Source organism: Triticum aestivum, chromosome 3B (genome assembly GCF_018294505.1).
Source record: "Triticum aestivum cultivar Chinese Spring chromosome 3B, IWGSC CS RefSeq v2.1, whole genome shotgun sequence".
NCBI lineage: Eukaryota > Viridiplantae > Streptophyta > Magnoliopsida > Poales > Poaceae > Triticum > Triticum aestivum.
The window spans coordinates 846,117,401-846,135,035 of NC_057801.1; the positions used below are offsets into that span (position 1 = coordinate 846,117,401).

Here is a 17,635-nt window from a genome sequence, read left to right on the forward strand (position 1 = left end):
GGAACTTTTTAATAATGACAGTTTAAACTCAGTAAATACAAAATGATTTCTTATGTTGATAATAAGACATGTGCTGGCCAATGGTTGGAAAATTGAAATAATTCTACTACAGTGAGTTAGGTCGCTAAAATCTCAGGATCCCATCATGAATAACATAGTACATCATTGTTTTATTAATCCTAAGCGAATGCGAACAGGACAAGAAGCTCTCTTACAATAAAAAAATATGGCAAAGGGGCAAAAACATGGTGAAGAACCGAGAAACAATCGGTCATGCAGCCATCACCGCATTACATATGTCTTAGATTCTGGTGCTTACAACAATAAGCCATCAAAAAAATATGAAAATCACTGGCACGGCAATATAAAATTTGTTTGATATAACTGACTTGCTGCAGGGATCCGTTGATGAATTACAGCCGCCATGTACAATAAACAACAAGTGGTAGGGTAGAATATTTCTACCTCAACTAAACATGCACTAGACATCCAGCCTTTAGCAGTAGTGGCAGCGGATGATGGGTTAAAGCTGGAGGGGTTGGATCTTGGGTTGAAGGTGGCACACGCGACTGACTACGAACAGGGCTGCTGGAGCTCATTGTGAGCCTAAACAAATCAGACCAGGAGATACTAGACAAAATAACTAGCTAGCTTCCTGACTCAGAAACCAACATCAGTGTTGTACTAAATGCAATGAAACTTTCCCCTAATAATGAACACCATATAGTTTCATCTCTATTTTTGGTACGTTTTTGCTCACGTTGTCTGGGAAACAAATAACCTGCTATAAAAGACAGCATTACCAACGCTCAAGACCATATGAATGAAATAACAACGTCAATCAAAAAGAATGATGCCTCAAGTATCATGGAGTAGATAGTAGCATGTTTTAACTCCAAAACTAAGAAAACCCCTATCAAAAATATTAACAGCAAGCAAATAATGCATAACCACCAGACCACATATATGAACTTAAGGCAGACATAACCAGGACCCTATAACCAAACCTAGGCCAAGTAAACTTCATAAGAAGCACAACCAGTTTATAGTGGTAAACTGAAACCATGATTATAGGCTGTGAGAAATCAAATAAATTCAACGGCAGTGCTAACCAGGAACCCTATGATTAACCATAGCATGGGCATAAACAGGACGCGAAAACCACAACCAGGGCTTAAATAGCATCACCACTAAAAGCAAATCACCAGAAGCAACACCTTCGTGTCGACGGCCAGCAGGGTAGAGAGGGGACAGAGGACTTACTCATCGCAGTTGTAGCCGATGCCGAATATCACGCGGCTTCTTGAGGATGCCACTTTGCAAAAGGTGAACTCCAAGTAAGCTCAAGTGGTAAAGTCAACCGTTCGGAGCAGCCACGGTCCACCTGCCATGCAGCTAGTCAATATTCAGCGAACATTCTTGTCTAAAAAAGGGAACTTTTTCATAATTACAGTTTAAGCTAAGTAAGTACAAAATGATCTTCTTACACTGATAATAAGATAGACATATATGCAATGGCAGTGGGCAATAGTTAGAAAATGGAAATAATTTCACTAGAGCGAGTTAGACCGCTAAAATCTTAGGATTCCATCATGAAAGGCATAGCACATCCTTGTTTTATTAATCCTCGGAGAAATGCTAACAGAACAAAATCGCTATCTTGCAATAAATTAAAAACTATCAGAGGGGCAAATACATGGCAAATACTATCTTGCAGCCATCACCGCAATAAATATGTTTTATTTGATTCTGGTGCTTACAACAATAAGCCATAAAGAAATGTATGAAAAGCGCTGGCGCGGCAATATAAAATTGTATGATATAACTGACTAGCTGTAGGCATGCAATTGATGAACTAGAGCCGCAACGTAGAATAAACAGCAAGTGGTTGGGTAGAATAAACAAGCAGGGCTGGTGGATCTCGGTGTAGTTCAACCGATACTTTGTTAATTTCTCACTTGGATCGATCGATTTGCTGGTCTAGACAGATTTAGGGGAAATGCACAGCGAAAATCATATTAGATCAAAGTTTCAGTTTTCACACGTCCAATATAGTGCAGCAAGCAAATTGGACATAACAAGTGAGGAGGAGGAATTTGATGAATCTCTACTCATTGCATTTGAAGATATGAAACCTACTCGTACTAGTGTACATCCCCCCAATCCTCATTACACACGGCCAATCTTGTTGATCCAGTTTCTAGTGTGTCCAACAAATCAAAATCAAAATCAAAATGAGGAAGGAACCGATCTCCACCAACCAACAAGGCACAAGGCGTGAGATTTAATTAATCCACCAGACCAGAGGCGCAGGCAGCACCAGCAGCGAACGAACCCTAGCCGAGCAGACACGGAGGAAGGAAGGAAGGAAGGAAGGAAGGAAACCAAATGAGGGAAGGTGGGCGGGCGAGAGAGTAGCTGCGTGGTGCAAATCGCGGAGCAGGTGGAGGAAGAGGAAGCTCCATGGCGGTCGGGCGCGGAACCGCCCGGACGAGCAGAGCACAAGGAAGCTGCATCCCCGTCGAGTACCTTGGATTGACGGCCGCGTCGTCGGAGGCCATGTCCCGGCGCGCGCTGGCCGTCGAGGCCCTGGGCTACCGTGGCGGATCTGGGCCGCCGCCGCCGCCGCCTGACCTCTTCTCTTCTCTTCTCTTCTCTTCTCTTGTGATGAGAGGGGAGGGGAGGAGGAGGAGGAGAGGGTGGGGGCGGCGGCGATGAGGGAGAGGAAGAGGGAGAGGGCGGAGGCCATGGCCGGCGGCGATGTGGGAGACGAGGCGGCGATGTGGGGAAGGGAACGGAATGAATGAATGAATGAATGAATCGAGGCGCTGCGTCGTTTGGGGATTCTTTTCTTTTCTTTTCTTTTCTTTTCTTTTCTTTTCTTTCCTTTCCTTGTGAGTGAATGAAAAGAAAAGAATTGATAGTTTTGCTGCTTGCTTGCGATTGGTCAATCACCCCATCCCACGGATTGCTCTCCGATCCCGCCTCCCTTGGGCCGATCCGACGGCCCTTATTGATTGACCAGTATGTACCAAGTAGAATTAATTTAATAATTAATACGTCTACACGTGCACACACGCACAAAGACTAATGGCGCTCATCCGCTGCATTCACGCAAACAAGTTCTGGACTGATGTTAAGGATCGGTTTGATCTTCATTTACCGAGGCTAGATCCATCGATATCTTGCTGGATAAGATGTTTTCAGATGGTGATAGATGCAAGATCATCCCCATTTATTAATTATACAGTTTACTCTTTGGTCTTGTCGCAATCGGTGATCGTGATGGGTATGATCCGGTGCAGGCGATTAAATGGGTGCATGAAATGTTATCCCTGCTCCCTGAACTTAAAATAAGGGCGAAGGATACATACAACATGCCGATCCCTTGTTTTTTGACCCAGTAGAGCAATCCGAATTAGATTTGGCTGGATGAAGACGTCGGTGGGACAATGGTGAGGCCACGGTATCCTGCTTGGGTTAAAAAAAAACAAATTCAAGTCTCGATCACCATAAAAAAGAAAGGAAAAGAGTTCCAAAACAACTCACATAGGATTTGTTTTGGATCCAAGTCAAAACGCGATCGACGATCCATGAGTTTTTTTGTGAAAAGGAAAAAAGGTTCATTGGACGCACCATCTCAAAGCTTGGCTCATACGTCCCCTCCCCTCAAAACAAAAAAAAAAACTTGGCTCGTACGTCCAATTGATTAAAAAAATGTTCATTGGACGCACCATCTCAAAATTTGGCTCGTACGTCCAACTCATACAGAAAAGTTTGTTTGCATGAAAGTAGGAGCGGGAGGTGTAGCCCGGTCTCATCCGGCGTTCTTCGGGGCTTGAGGAGTCTTAGACCCATTCATTGCTGAAGTTTTGGCTCTTCGATAAGGGGCGGTGTTTTGCCCACACAGCTTTTGTGGATACTCACATGTGATAAGAGAGATGGACTGATCGGAGTTAGTCTACCTTTGGAACTCGAACAACAATTCTCGCTCAATTGCACAGCTAGCACCGCGGCCTCCTTTTTTCTCAACTCACGCAAACTGAGCGTTGGCGGCCAGCGGCACCCATGGCTCTGGTGTGCTCATCGCTCTTTTGCGTTGGTCTGCTCATGAGCACCGCTGCTCTTTCGCGGGATAGGAGCTCCGAGGACGACGACGCGTCTGTCATTTCCTCTTACCATTAATTCCTCCGGCCAGAACCATTGTGCGGTATGCATCTTACGGTTGATTTGGTCATCAGCTCGTATTTACTTTACTTGCCCAAGCTTTTGACTCTCGATTTCTTCCTCCCCCAAAAGTATTAGGTGACTTGGGTTATAACCGAACAGAACCGAACCAAACCGATTTGTTGGTGGACCGAACTGTCGGGCTTGGAGGACGCGGTATGTTGCATGGTTTACTGTGATTTGTTGTCGTGCAAGGTCGTTGGTGGGTGCGAAGGAATAGTTTCTAAATAATAGGGTGTACGTAGTTATCCTTTGACGCGTGAGTTTAATGTATACAGCTCAGCGCATACCCAATCGTATCTCATTGCCAATCACCAGTTTTAATGTACGTAGCCCAGCGAAGAAGGGATTCCTCTCCGGACGCTTTGCTAGCCACCGAACAAGCGAGCAATGGCGGCGCCCAACCGGAGAGGTGGCAGCGGCCGGAAGAAGATCGTCATCCGCCGGATCGAGCAGGAGGATGCCCGGTTCGTCTGCTACTCCAAGCGCCGCCAGGGGTTCTTCAGCAAGGCCACGGATCTGGCGGTCCTGACCGGCGCCCAGGTGGCCGCCCTCGCCTTCTCTCCCCGCGGCAGGGCCTTCTCCTTCGGCCACCCCTCCGTCGACTCCGTCGTGGAACGCTTCCTGGCGGGGGAGGCTGCGGGGGCTGGCGCGAGGGAGGAGGGCGCTGCCGACGACCGCTTGCTCGCGGGGGAGGGCGCTGCCGGCGAAGACGAGAAGCTCGAGAAGCTGCAGCAGGAGTTCGACGAGCTGCGCACGGAGCTGGCCGAGTTGAAGAAGCGGACCAAGCGCACGGACAAGGCCATGGCGAAAGAGCGCTCTGCGGGGGACCAGATAGCGGCTTGGTTCGACCCCAAGGCGCGCGACATGGGAGACGAGGACATGGCGGCCTTCTTCGCCGCGCTGATGCAGATGAAGGACGCGTCTCCGATCGCGCCAACCAGGTTCTGCTCGAGGCGATGCACGCCCACATGAGCCGCATGGCGGAGGTGGCCCCGCCGCCGCCGCCCCGGATCTTCGGTGGCAGCACCTTCGAGTACGGTAGCAGCAGCGGCACCGCCAACGACGGGATGGAGTTGCAGTTTCTGGCGCCTCCGCCACAGGAGCAGGGGTTCGAGGCCGCGATGGATATGCAGCAGATGGTGATGGCGCCGCTGCCTCCGTCTCAGGTGGTCGCCGCCCGGATGGATGTGCAGGAGATGCCTCCGCCGCCGGGGTTGGCCGCCGGGATAGATACGGAGCAGATGCAGATGACGATGCCTAAGCCGCCGGGGTTCGACGCAGGGCTAGACAAGGAGATAGATCAATGGCTTGATGTGATGCTGCCGCGTCCGGAGTTCACTGCCGGGATGGAGACGGTGCAGCAGGGGCTCCATCAACCCAACGCCGGCTTCCCGTACTGAGAGCCCGAGTCCAGTGCATATGGACACTAGTTTCGTATGCCTAGTTTACATATGCATCTTCTACTTAAGTCTTCGCGTTAATCTATTTTTTTTTTGATTTGAAATGAAGTCGTCGCGTCAATCTTTGGTACATGCTCTGCATCTACCCTGGATCTGGACGAAATTAAATATTTCGTCAATATTTTTATTTGGCCATTTCCTTCCTTATCATGCATTAATGGGTTGTAATCTGTATTGCACCGATATGAATGAAATACAAAGGTCGATCTGTGCTGGATACATCTATCTATTAATTACTGTGTATACTATTACTAAAATAAGGGACAAACGAGCCATCACATGCACTCACATAATCTACAATTTTGACACCGTTTAACAGAATTTTTAATGGCTGAGATTTAAAAGATTCAAAAATTACATACGACTATATTTGGTACAAACAAGTCACGTCAGAGGAGGTACATCCATATGACATATGTATATGCAAATAAAAACTATACATGCAAAAACCGCATGGGGCATGTGGTTAGCAAATTCAAAATCCGTAATACAATACATGTGCAATTTTTTTTAAAAAAGATACCAACATGCAACATGAACTACACCCGGACTCTCGCCTGTAGCATGGCAGCCAATAAAACACACTCATCTTGGCATCGGGCCATGAACCAAGACGCCCAAACGTCCAAGAGAGCTAAAGTGCAGCACGCCTAAAAAATTATACAGGCCAGCGATACTTGCACGTATGAAAGTCAACTAGAAGTACTATATACTTCAATAGACATGTCTCGTCTATTAGGCAAAAATATTTTGCCCGATAGATTAGGATCATGAGTATGAGAAACAAAAAAGGCTGTGAACATACAAATAAATGGAGATATTTGAAATACAAATAAAAGTACGGGCCTTCAAAAAAAAGATAGACTGAGGTGTCAGCATGCAATGATTACAAACTACGCACCGTTAAATGTTTATAAATAAAAACACAAGAACTGATGCATAAATCTAAATATCAACAGGAATATATGTCACTAATTCTTAATAAGATATAATCAAAATCGACGTATCTTAAAAATACACGATCTCTTGATTCTAATATAAAGGTTGAGATTAAAAGATAAACAAAAGTATTCATGACTTTAATCAGTGAGCAACGGTCACACACAAAAAGGATCGCATACATAGGCATCGAGAAATTAGCCATTTGGGTTTGCATCTATGTGGCACATATAGACAAGCAAAGGCCTACCGGTAAAAAAGGGAAATACTTTTGCTTAGGCATATATGTTCTCCCTCGGTCGTTTTTACTCCATTTATTCCGAAGCCAAATTTTGTAAAGCTTGAATATATTTATAGGAAAAATATCAAGATCTACAATACCAAATAAATATAATATGACAAATTTATTCCACAATGGATCTAATGATGTCAATTTTGTATTTATTTTTTCGTATAAAAGTTAGTCAAACATTGAAGAGTTTGACTTGAGACAAGCTCATATTCAGAGTAAAAAGAAACTGAGGGAGTACATAATTTTGCATGAGGTCTATAGAAACTCCGCAAGGCCAGTAGTAATAGGAAGGCAACATTACCCAAGGAAAAAATGCTATAGAAAAAACATTCGCAAACTACATAGTGAAACAGCCACAAAAATCAACAAAATGTCAGAGGGACAGATGCAAAGATCGCCAACCAATCATAAACACCAAAATCCAAGAAATTTGTCAGTTTGTGATAATAATTATATATGCAGTTTTATCATGTCGGTCGAGAATACGAGTTTTTTAATATTTTGTAAAATACATCCTAGATAAATCTTTTATGATGTGGATAAATAAAATGATTCATTCATATATATAAAATTTGATATATTGATTTTTTAATAATTCTGATTGTGTTTTATCAAGCTGCACATTCTGGCTACAATATTTCTCCTGTAGTTTTTGTTGCATATTATTGACTAATGCAGAAAAATTAAATAGGATAACATTCTCTAGACAAACTACTGCCAGAGAAAACAATGACATTCGCACCACAGAGAATAACAAGTTATGACGAGGGTGAGTGAGAGAACATTTCACAAATCTCGGCAACACTCAATGATAGTTACATTGATTTACATTGGAAAGCGAGATAGAATTGGAGTATTACGAGAAGACATCGAGCATATGGATCAGGTATGATATGGTATTCATAGAAATATGGGCAAATAAAAAAATCAAGTATAAGAAATAAATATTTACATTTTCTCTAAAATTCCAAAAAATCTTAGCAACTTTTAGGACGGGACAACGAATACGCACTTGCTGGGATTGAGCTTCATGCACATTTTTGTAGGTTACGAAGGTTTCGGCCACACCTTCCAAGTATGTAGATTTATCCCGTGTCTTGACTACCAAGTCATCGACATAGGCCTCCACATTACGCCTGATCTGAGGGCTAAGACAATTCTCATGGTGCTTTCGTACAAGTAGCCCATGTTTTTCAATCTGAAAGGCATGCATACGTAGCAGAAAGTCATTACTCCCAATGGGATAAGCAAATGAAACATATTTAATTTCATATTTATGACAATCAACTCATTCAACAATTTACTCATAAGATATAAGTGAAGCGCACGAGTAAATGACAAACTAGTCCAAAAAGATATAAGTGTAGAACAAAGAGTAGCTAAATAATTATGTAACTATATGAAGACTCTCTCTCATTTAAGAATTTCAGATCTTGGTATTGTATTCAAACAGCAAGCAAAAAAAATAAAATGACAATGCAAGGATAACACAACTCATGTGAAGAAGCAAAAAACTTAGGCTCAACCGATACTAACCGATAGTTGTTGAAGAAGAAAGGTGGGATGCCTACCGGGGCATCCCCAAGCTTAGATGCTTGAGACTTCTTGAAATATTATCTTGGGGTGCCTTGGGCATCCCCAAGCTTGAACTTTTGTGTCTCCTTAATTCCTCTCATATCATGGTTTCTCTTTTTATCAAAAGCTTCATCCACACCAAACTCAACAAGAACTCGTGAGATAGGTTAGTATAAACCAATGCAAAACCTTATCATTTTCTACTGTAACAAATCACTAAAATTATTATTCAACATTGCATACTAAATGCCTCTGCATATTCAATACTCCTATCCTCAAATATAATCATTAAACAAGGAAACATATGCAAACAATGCAACTATAAAAGCAATCTGTCAAAACAGTATAGTCTGTAAAGAATGCAAGATTCATCATACTTCCCGAACTCCAAAATTATGAAAGAAAATTCTCACTGTAATAAATTTATCAGATCTCAATATTCAAAAAGTTTCAACATTATATCATTCTCTGACTTTTCTAGGGAATTTTTGCAACAGCGGTAAACTTCCTGTTTTCAAACAGCAACATGTATACTAGCAAAATAAGCATGGTAAAGGCCATCCTTGACATTTTTATTGAAACTAAAGATGCAAAACATTATTCTAAATAATATCAAGCATATACTAACAAAATAAAATGACGCTCCAAGCAAAACACATATCATGTGGTGAATAAAAATATAGCTCCAAGTAAAGTTACCGATGAACGAAGATGAAAGAGGGGATGCCTTCCGGGGCATCCCCAAGCTTAGGCTTTTGGTTGTCCTTGAATATTGCCTTGGGGTGCCTTGGGCATCCCCAAGCTTAGGCTCTTGCCACTCCTTATTCCATAGTCCATCGAATCCTTACCCAAAACTTGAAAACTTCACAACACAAAACTTAACAGAAAACTCGTAAGCTCCGTTAGTATAAGAAAATAAAACCACCACTTAGGTACTGTAATGAACTCATTCTAAATTCATATTGGTGTAATATCTACTTTATTCCAACTTCTCTATGGTTCATACCACTTAATACTAGCCATAGATGCATCAAAATAAGCAAACAACACATAGAAAACAGAATCTGTCAAAAACAGAACAGTCTGTAGTAATCTGTATCAAAATCGCCAGAAACGCCACTCCGAGCAGTATTCTAGAATTTCTGAGACTACCGGATTACTCTCCTTCCCCACCTGACCCTCCCCCACCCCACCCCCACCCCACCCCACCTACCCCTCCCCCCTCGTCCTCACTGGGCTCTCCGGCGACGCCTCCCGCCTTGGCTGCAGGGCAGGTTTCGCCGGCGACACCGCGCCCCTCGCGCCCTACGGTCCTCGGAGCGACTCGGGGCCTGACCGAGTTCCTTCACCCCGGGCGGTAGGTACGATTTTCTGCGGCAGGGGTGGGGATTGGGGCTGCACTGGAGGAGGCGGATGGCGGGGGACGGGGAGCGGCGGCGGTCGGTGGCCGACAGGATGAGTGCAGCGGGAGACCGAGATGTGGCGCAGATGCGGAGATCCAAGCCCTGGTGTTCGCGAGGAACCAAGCAGAGAGAAATCTGTGCGATGCCAAAACGACTCTGGCTCTACATGCAATGTCGAGGACCGATGCAAACGAGCAAGAGAGGATTTTCGCCATGGCGCCAGTGTTGACGGTGGATCTGATTTTGCTGTGGGCGGAGAGGGAAGCATGCTCAACATCGAGAGTACAGAGGGCGAAGTGGAGATTGTTCAGAAGGGATTGAGCGGGGATCTGACTGGGGAAATTGGGATTCGAGTCCTGGATCCCAACCATGAGGATAATCTAGGGAGTTCATTGCCATTGCTGGTGCTTCGCGAGCACGGGGGCTTCAAATTCGAGCTGGGCACGGGGAAGGGAAGAACTTGGTCAGGAGGGATCTGCGCCCAGGTGACTTACAGGCGGGCCCCGCTATCTGTGAGTGGGAGGAGGTGGATGCCACCTACTTTGGACAGCTGTGGGGGGAGCATATATCAACACCCTCCCCTCCACAAACCGTGCGGCGCGGCGACCATAAGAAGATGGCGAGCCCTAGAGCAGGGGGAGCCACAGTCTGGATACGTAGGGATCTGTGGGAGGAGAAGAAATTCTGGCCTGAGGATTGTTTTCCAGCGGCTGATAGAGATTTGAGATACAGAGATCCGATCGTTTTCAGCTGCTCCGCCTCAGATTCCAGAGGGTTGAGTTTTTCTAGAGATTTGCGGGAGAAGAAGGAGATGGCAGCTGAGTCGTCTCTTTCATATCAATACAAATATAGTATATACTAGTCATCTACCCGTGCAGCTGCACAACCTAGATTCTATAGGGATACATAGTTATGAAGTAAATTTATTTATGTGTGGTGCAAGTGTTTAAATTTCAGATATCATATGAATGGACAAATGCTAAGTTATTCAAACAATCATAAATAATAAACACATGTATTTTAACCTTCATTATAGGGAAGAGTACATATGTGTTCCCATCCACATTGTGCAAACTACCATTGTTTATGTGAATGAAGCCGTCATGTCCTAGTCCCGAGATAAACCTCCTTACAAAGTTTATGCCACTTACTAAGGGATGGAGAGATTATTAATTAATTCAAGCTATATGGCAAGATACACATCTTCCCGTCTTATTTGATATGCATTGTAGCAAATATACATACACCTACCACTCAATAAAATTTGAAATGTGAGAGGTATAAGTTCCATGGTTTTTTTTTTCAAACATGGTGTATATGTCAAATATTTGCATATACAAAATTATTAGAAGAGTTGGAGTTGGGAGCATACGTGTTCCATTTAGTGTTGGATTTCATTATTTGTGTTATACAAATATCTATGCAAAATCCTTCATGTTTTTCCGTGAATCAGAATATTTCCTTTCTTAGGGAATCATAATCTTACCTATTAATTCATTCTTATTCACACAAATATCGTCCTTTCGACCATACAAATGTTAGGTCCAGCATCACATCCGACAACACAAGAACATTATTACCTACGAAACAGCCAGTAAACCATGCCAATGGAACGTCAGATATTTAACGCCCCCTGTCTCGCTAAGTTAGGTCCTGCCAGTGATTCAATACATACAAAGCCTGTTTCACATAAATTATGAACTTGTGAAAGCATGGTATAAGCATAAATATATATTCCGGCCGGACCAGCTACACATGCCACTTAATTAGACGCCCACCCACGTATATACCGAATGCTTGATTAACATTGCAATTAGCACCCTTATGTTTTTGTTTTCTCACGAATAGCACCATAAATTTTGCAACTAACACCCTAAAGCTTTTGTTTCCTTACAAAGAAGGACAAAATTTTGACAAGTCGAGGGAAATTTCACCAGAAATTTCGGCAGCATAACGCCATGATTTTGCACAGTTAACTTCACTTGTGAGGTCTCCTCAAAAAATAAACTTCCCTTGTGATAACCACGTACGCAATGTACCAACATGTCTGACTCTATTGTTTATGTTAATAATGAATCACACGGTCTCTAGCTCACACAGATCCCCCAACAATAATCCTGCAACTTGAACATGCTGACTTTGGCGTCATTAGCCAAGAGTTTTACAAATTGAACATGCTGACGCGTTGGCGTCATCTTCCTTCTCTGGCCCAATCATGTATTGTTGGCAGCGAAGATGAAGTCAGAACTTGCATATACTTCTCCTCCTGTACAGTCTACATTGAGCCAAGCTTCGCATCACCCTCAACGCCTTGCTGAATATGTTGCAGCACCAAAAGTTCTGCAATTAACACCCTAATGCTTTTGTTCTCTTACAAACAACACCAAACATTTTGCAATTAACACCCTAATATAAAGCTATTGTTTCCTTACGACAAGTTGGGGGAACTTGTACTAGAAATTTCGGCAACATAATGCCATGAATTTTGGAGCCACCCTTTGCACAATTAACTTCATTTGTGATAATTATGTTCATCATGGGACTGGATTGGCACTTTGTTAGTAGTCCATTCGATTTTGAATCTGTGCTAGGTGTCACATAAATCCAGTCTAAAGAGCTAGCCATATGTATTCAGATGATGTTTTGTCTAGCTAGAATGGTGACTGAATTGGCACGCATTGGTGCTAGTCTTCGTTCAATCATCATTGTGACTAGTTGAACCTATTCATAGGATAGTTGCTGAACTTGCATATAGATCGTCAGTGTGAATGATCTGATGGGTGTGGCAAGCTATCACAAGTTCACAGGCAGTTTTGATTTCTAAAACAAAGCAATCAGTTTCCAACCAACCCTCTACAGAATTTCGTATAGTGGCGCGTGGTCTAATTAAGTGCGGTCAATTTCTCTCCTGTGTGCTTTAATACTAGTACATACAATACATCGTGCTGCTACGGTAGCACTGCAGAGGCGCTACTAATGCTACAATGTCTATAGGCATGGCCACTACAGTGGGGCTACAGTGCAGGTATTTCATTTGTTCTTTCACAGGAGACATGCTAGAGTAGTAAAGTATATGCCATGTTTTTGCTACCGTCTTCAGAACAATATATTTTTGCTACGGATTACTAGGTGATACCAACAAACGGGTTCAAACTCATAACAAAGTGAAAAAGTTATACTGCAAAATCGGGGGAACTCGCAAAAAGAATCTGGCAGTGATTTCTAAAATGACATTGCAAATTGTTAAAATAACATGGTATTGATCACTAAATAACCAAGTAGTTGAATCAAATAATTTGACAGTTATCCACAAAACAAGGTAATTACTTTCTTTTAATAATTATTTTATCAATTGATTTGTGGTTGTAGATACTGACAGATGGCCCTCGTTACCTCTGAAGTTTGAGCTACAAATAGTTCAATCACTGTTTATACCTATAAAGTTAGGACATGTGGCAACTGGGAAACATCTTTTACCAGTGCAAAGAAGCATTGAACAAATTCTGATACATATATTATTTTTACACTAACCTTTGCTCCATCCATATCTTGCCTAGCGTCTTGTTGTCCAGCGGCTTTGTGTTGGCATCTCTTCCATCAGAAGGTTCACAAGAAAACTCATCAGATCGAGTGGTGCCATGCCAAGATTTCCTTAAGGAAGTTTAGATCGAGAAAAGATGCGCTCTTACAGTCAAAGTGCTAGGCAGCAGCCACAACAAGCATGGTCGAGGCATCCAAGACACGGCATGGCCACTCGGCGAGACAAGATGTTGGTGCCGCTCGATCTAAAACTCATGTGACGAGACAAGGCAAGGCAAGATCTTGGTGGCCACAGGAAGTGCCTCGCCGACGGAGCATCTCTTGACATTGTGTGAGGAAGGAGATAGGAGGTGGTAGCGACAAGGGAGGGGCGACTTGTGGGGCGCGGGCAACAGATCAGAAAGGGTTGTCGATTTATATTTATAGAGAAGATCTTGCACCGGTTGGCTAACAATGAGCGCGGAGAGACATTGGATCAGAGGGCGATCCGCGTGAAGATCACGTCAGCCAATGGATGGGAACGGGGAGGAGGAGGCGGATCGACAACAACAATTGAAGGAGGATGCATTGGTTTTGGGAGCGCCTGGTTTTGTGGAGGAATAAGTGCGAGATAATTAATGTAGGATTTGTTATGTTTCCTAACAAACACGATAAGTACTAGTACTGGAGTTATTAGCTAGCTAGGAAATACGTAGATAAGATGGAAACTACCTGGCGTTATTTGAGGGAGGGACGGATCCGATCTTTCTTTTGCAACTGCTTCCCGACACTGAAAAAAAAAGAACAGATCGGTCATGCCTGGACTAATTAGATTAGAGAAGAGAACAAATGGATCACTTTTTGTATATTTCAACGCTGTGCTCCAAATTAGAATACCTAATGCCCACTCAACTTGATCGAACTGAACCATCAAATCAAGGTAGTAATTCTCAGATGATTAATATAGGGAGAACACATAATCTTGGCAAGTCCAAGCTGATGCAATGTGCAAGGCGTCAATGAAAACAGTTTCGACAACGGTATCAGATCCCAAAGATAGTAACTTCTTCTTCATTTCTTTCGTATTATATGAAACAAAAAGTCGTCAGGAAGGAAGACTAGACACTAGAACGCTAGTATAATGCGGCTTCCAACATCCAAATAAATCATACAAACATCAAGTAAAAGGTGCCTCCAGTTTTTAGTGGTAAATTGAAAACACAGTTGCTTTTCCAAAATCATCACACTTGCCGGTATAGTGATGTATATATACTCAAAGTACATACATACAAACATACTAGATAGATAGATAGATACATAGATATATTTTTCATGCACCAGTTCCAGTTTTAATGTACTCAATTGAATGAATGAACGAGCTGACATTCATTCTTTTCATGGAGAATTAACCATTTGAGCCAACAGAAAAAGCACACATTCATTCAACCAATCCAATCAAATATGTTGTCTGCTACTTGTTGACATTGACCAAAGATACCAAGTTTCTGCGGCACAATACAAACTCCCTAGACCATTCCACCAACAGTCACCCAACGGAAAAGTAAAAATAAACACAAAAATGCCTATATCTTGTCTTCGAGATTCGCCAGGGCCTTCTTGCAGTTTAGCATGTATATTCCCTCGAGAGGATCTTGGTCCATTCAGTGCCCACACCACACAGACGTTTGAACCATAAGATTGGGATCTCTTGGTTCATCCAGTGGCTTCAGGGTTCATCTTGCCTCTTGATACGTCGAGACAGCCATTCGGCCGACACCCAGAGAACGGAAAAATTAACATGGCTTTTTTCCTTTTTCTTCACCTTCTCAAGTCCTGCGCAGCAAAATGCAATGCATAGATTCAGAAACCAGAGCAATGGGTGACCAACTATTGACTGATACTACTAGGTCTTGGCAACAGAAATTTAAGACATAAAAGTCTAGCATGCATGAAAGTAATTTTGTCATCAGAAACTTCACAGGAGGATTAATTCCTAGAACGGGAAGACTACGTATATTATATTGGGTCTGGCTGCTCCTGGGCAGGGAAGACCTCAAATCTTGGGTCTATCTATCTACTCCTAGTCAAATATATATGCAATCAATACAGACTATGCAATTAGTCCATGAAAACACATCGCATCACCGACACTAGTGCAGCAGCGACCATTTGGTGAACAACAAGAGTGTGATACTATTGTCGACAAACAGTAGTAACTAGGCTAAAACTAGCAACTAGTCCACTGAACAGCGAGTCGATTGTACAAATATCCTGAAATAGTACAGCGTTATCAAGAAACAACTAGCATCAAAGTAAAATTTTCCTATACATGAATATATGGTCACTTGTTAACACCATTAGGAGATCACTGGCCATGTAGCAAATAGTATCTAAACCACAACCTGTGCATTGTGCATTACAAATTCAATCAAGACGACGGGTTCACTTCTTAACACCTCACTGGTTAGTTGTGACATGGAGAGAAGCTCTCACCACGGGTTCTCGGATAGCCTAATAACAATTAGGAGGTTCTCGCCGCAGCTGCCGTGGTGCCGGTTGACGATGAGTGGGGTCAGCCAGCCATAGCGGCCCACTCAGACGCCATGATGATGACGTGGGGCTGGCCGTCGATGATGTCGACGCAGCTAGCAAGGTCATTCCACAGGTGGTACACCGAACTCCCCCTGAAATGGAGTGCGAGCCAGCCATCCTCGGTGTGCTTGCTTGCATGAACTGAATCCACCAAATACAACGACGGGGAGGTCTCCGTGACTGCAGTTGTGGCGCAAAGAATCATGGTTATATTCAGGAGGTCAAAGAAGCAGGGTGATACTACATTCTCTGGTCGAAAACATAAACACGAGGAGGATCTCGAAAGCGCAACAAGTCAAGAAGCACAAAGAAACCAGAACCAGATCAAAACATAAGGAAGAGACCAAGGTATAGTCTCAAATATGTTTAACAGCTAAATCAGTTATGAAATGGCTCAGATTTTCTATCAGGCTAACACAACTTCTCAAAAATGCAATGGCTCAGACTTTACACAATAGTTGTTTCAGTCATCAATTTTCAGAAGCAGAACTGGAATGTTTGCTTAAAGTGTTTATCATCACAATCATGGTCAAACCAGAACACACAAATCTAAAAAGAAGACCATTGATTTCACAGCATGCATCGTTCAACCCCATAACTACAGATTTATGGTCATCCTAATTTCAGATGATATATGTTAATATGTATGCACCTCCTAGTCCCAGGGTAACAATAAGATAGATCAAGATTTGCTGGGGGGTGAATCGGGGGGTACATGTGCTTGAGCGCTGGGGTGTGGTTGCTCTTTGTGTTGGTGAAGAGAAGAGGTCCTTCTCCTCCTCCGACGAACCCATCAACTCATATAGATCACCATCTTCTTTTATTCTTCTGCTTCTTCCTCTTAGAGATGGATGGATCAACTGCAGGATTCCATCCATGGAGTGCTTATTTCAACAACTTGGCTGGGTTGATCTTCGATCACTGCAGTAAACAGTTTTATTGCCAAGAAAACAGGGTCAAGTGGCTGCATACAGAGAAAGTATCCTAAAGCATCTCTACACAAGACTTAACGGTTCAAGCAACAAATAGGACAGCACATAGAAATGGTGGATTTCGCATAAAAGATAGCTCTCTCTAAATACTTGAACCATGTGCAAAGAAGCTAACCTACGCAGTTGTAGCCGAGGCCAGACATCACTACTTCCATGGTTGCGGCTTGGCGAGCAAAATCACAAAAACCACCGGTCCCATCCATCATCTTGGATATGATAGGTCCCACACAGGTTGGCCTAGTGCTAGGCAAAGTTGCTCATCGATCCCTGCTACAGTTTTTTTCAAACAAACAGAGGGTCAGCAATTGGCTGCAATAAGGGAATGTAGAGGAGGAGAACAATGTAGTATCTATGCTACAACAGCTCATCTACACACACCTTAACAATAAGCAGCAAAAAGGCAAGATATAAAATGGTGGTTCAGTATAACACCTTCATGTATTTACAAGTTAATAATTGAGAGAATGAAGGACCATCAGTACATAACATAGGAGGTTCCGAGTGCACTGACTGAGTGAGTGAATTATTAACAAAAAGAAAGAGATGTGCAGGTTGCTCTCTTCAGAACTGCACATTGTATTTACAAGTTAGTAATTGAGGGAATGGACGAGGTTTCGAGTGCACTGAGCGAGC

General features: G+C 43.1%; 1 non-coding gene and 1 pseudogene across 1 annotated transcript; one reads left to right on the forward strand and one right to left on the reverse strand.

Moving 5' to 3' along the window:
• Window positions 1-4,595: 4,595 nt before the first annotated feature.
• On the forward strand, window positions 4,596-5,817 carry LOC123067077 (agamous-like MADS-box protein AGL28; annotated as a pseudogene).
• A 10,626-nt stretch (window positions 5,818-16,443) lies between these two features.
• On the reverse strand, window positions 16,444-16,539 carry LOC123073037 (small nucleolar RNA Z223). Its single transcript, XR_006435563.1, has one exon. It is a non-coding gene; the product is annotated as a small nucleolar RNA Z223 (small nucleolar RNA).
• Window positions 16,540-17,635: the final 1,096 nt, after the last annotated feature.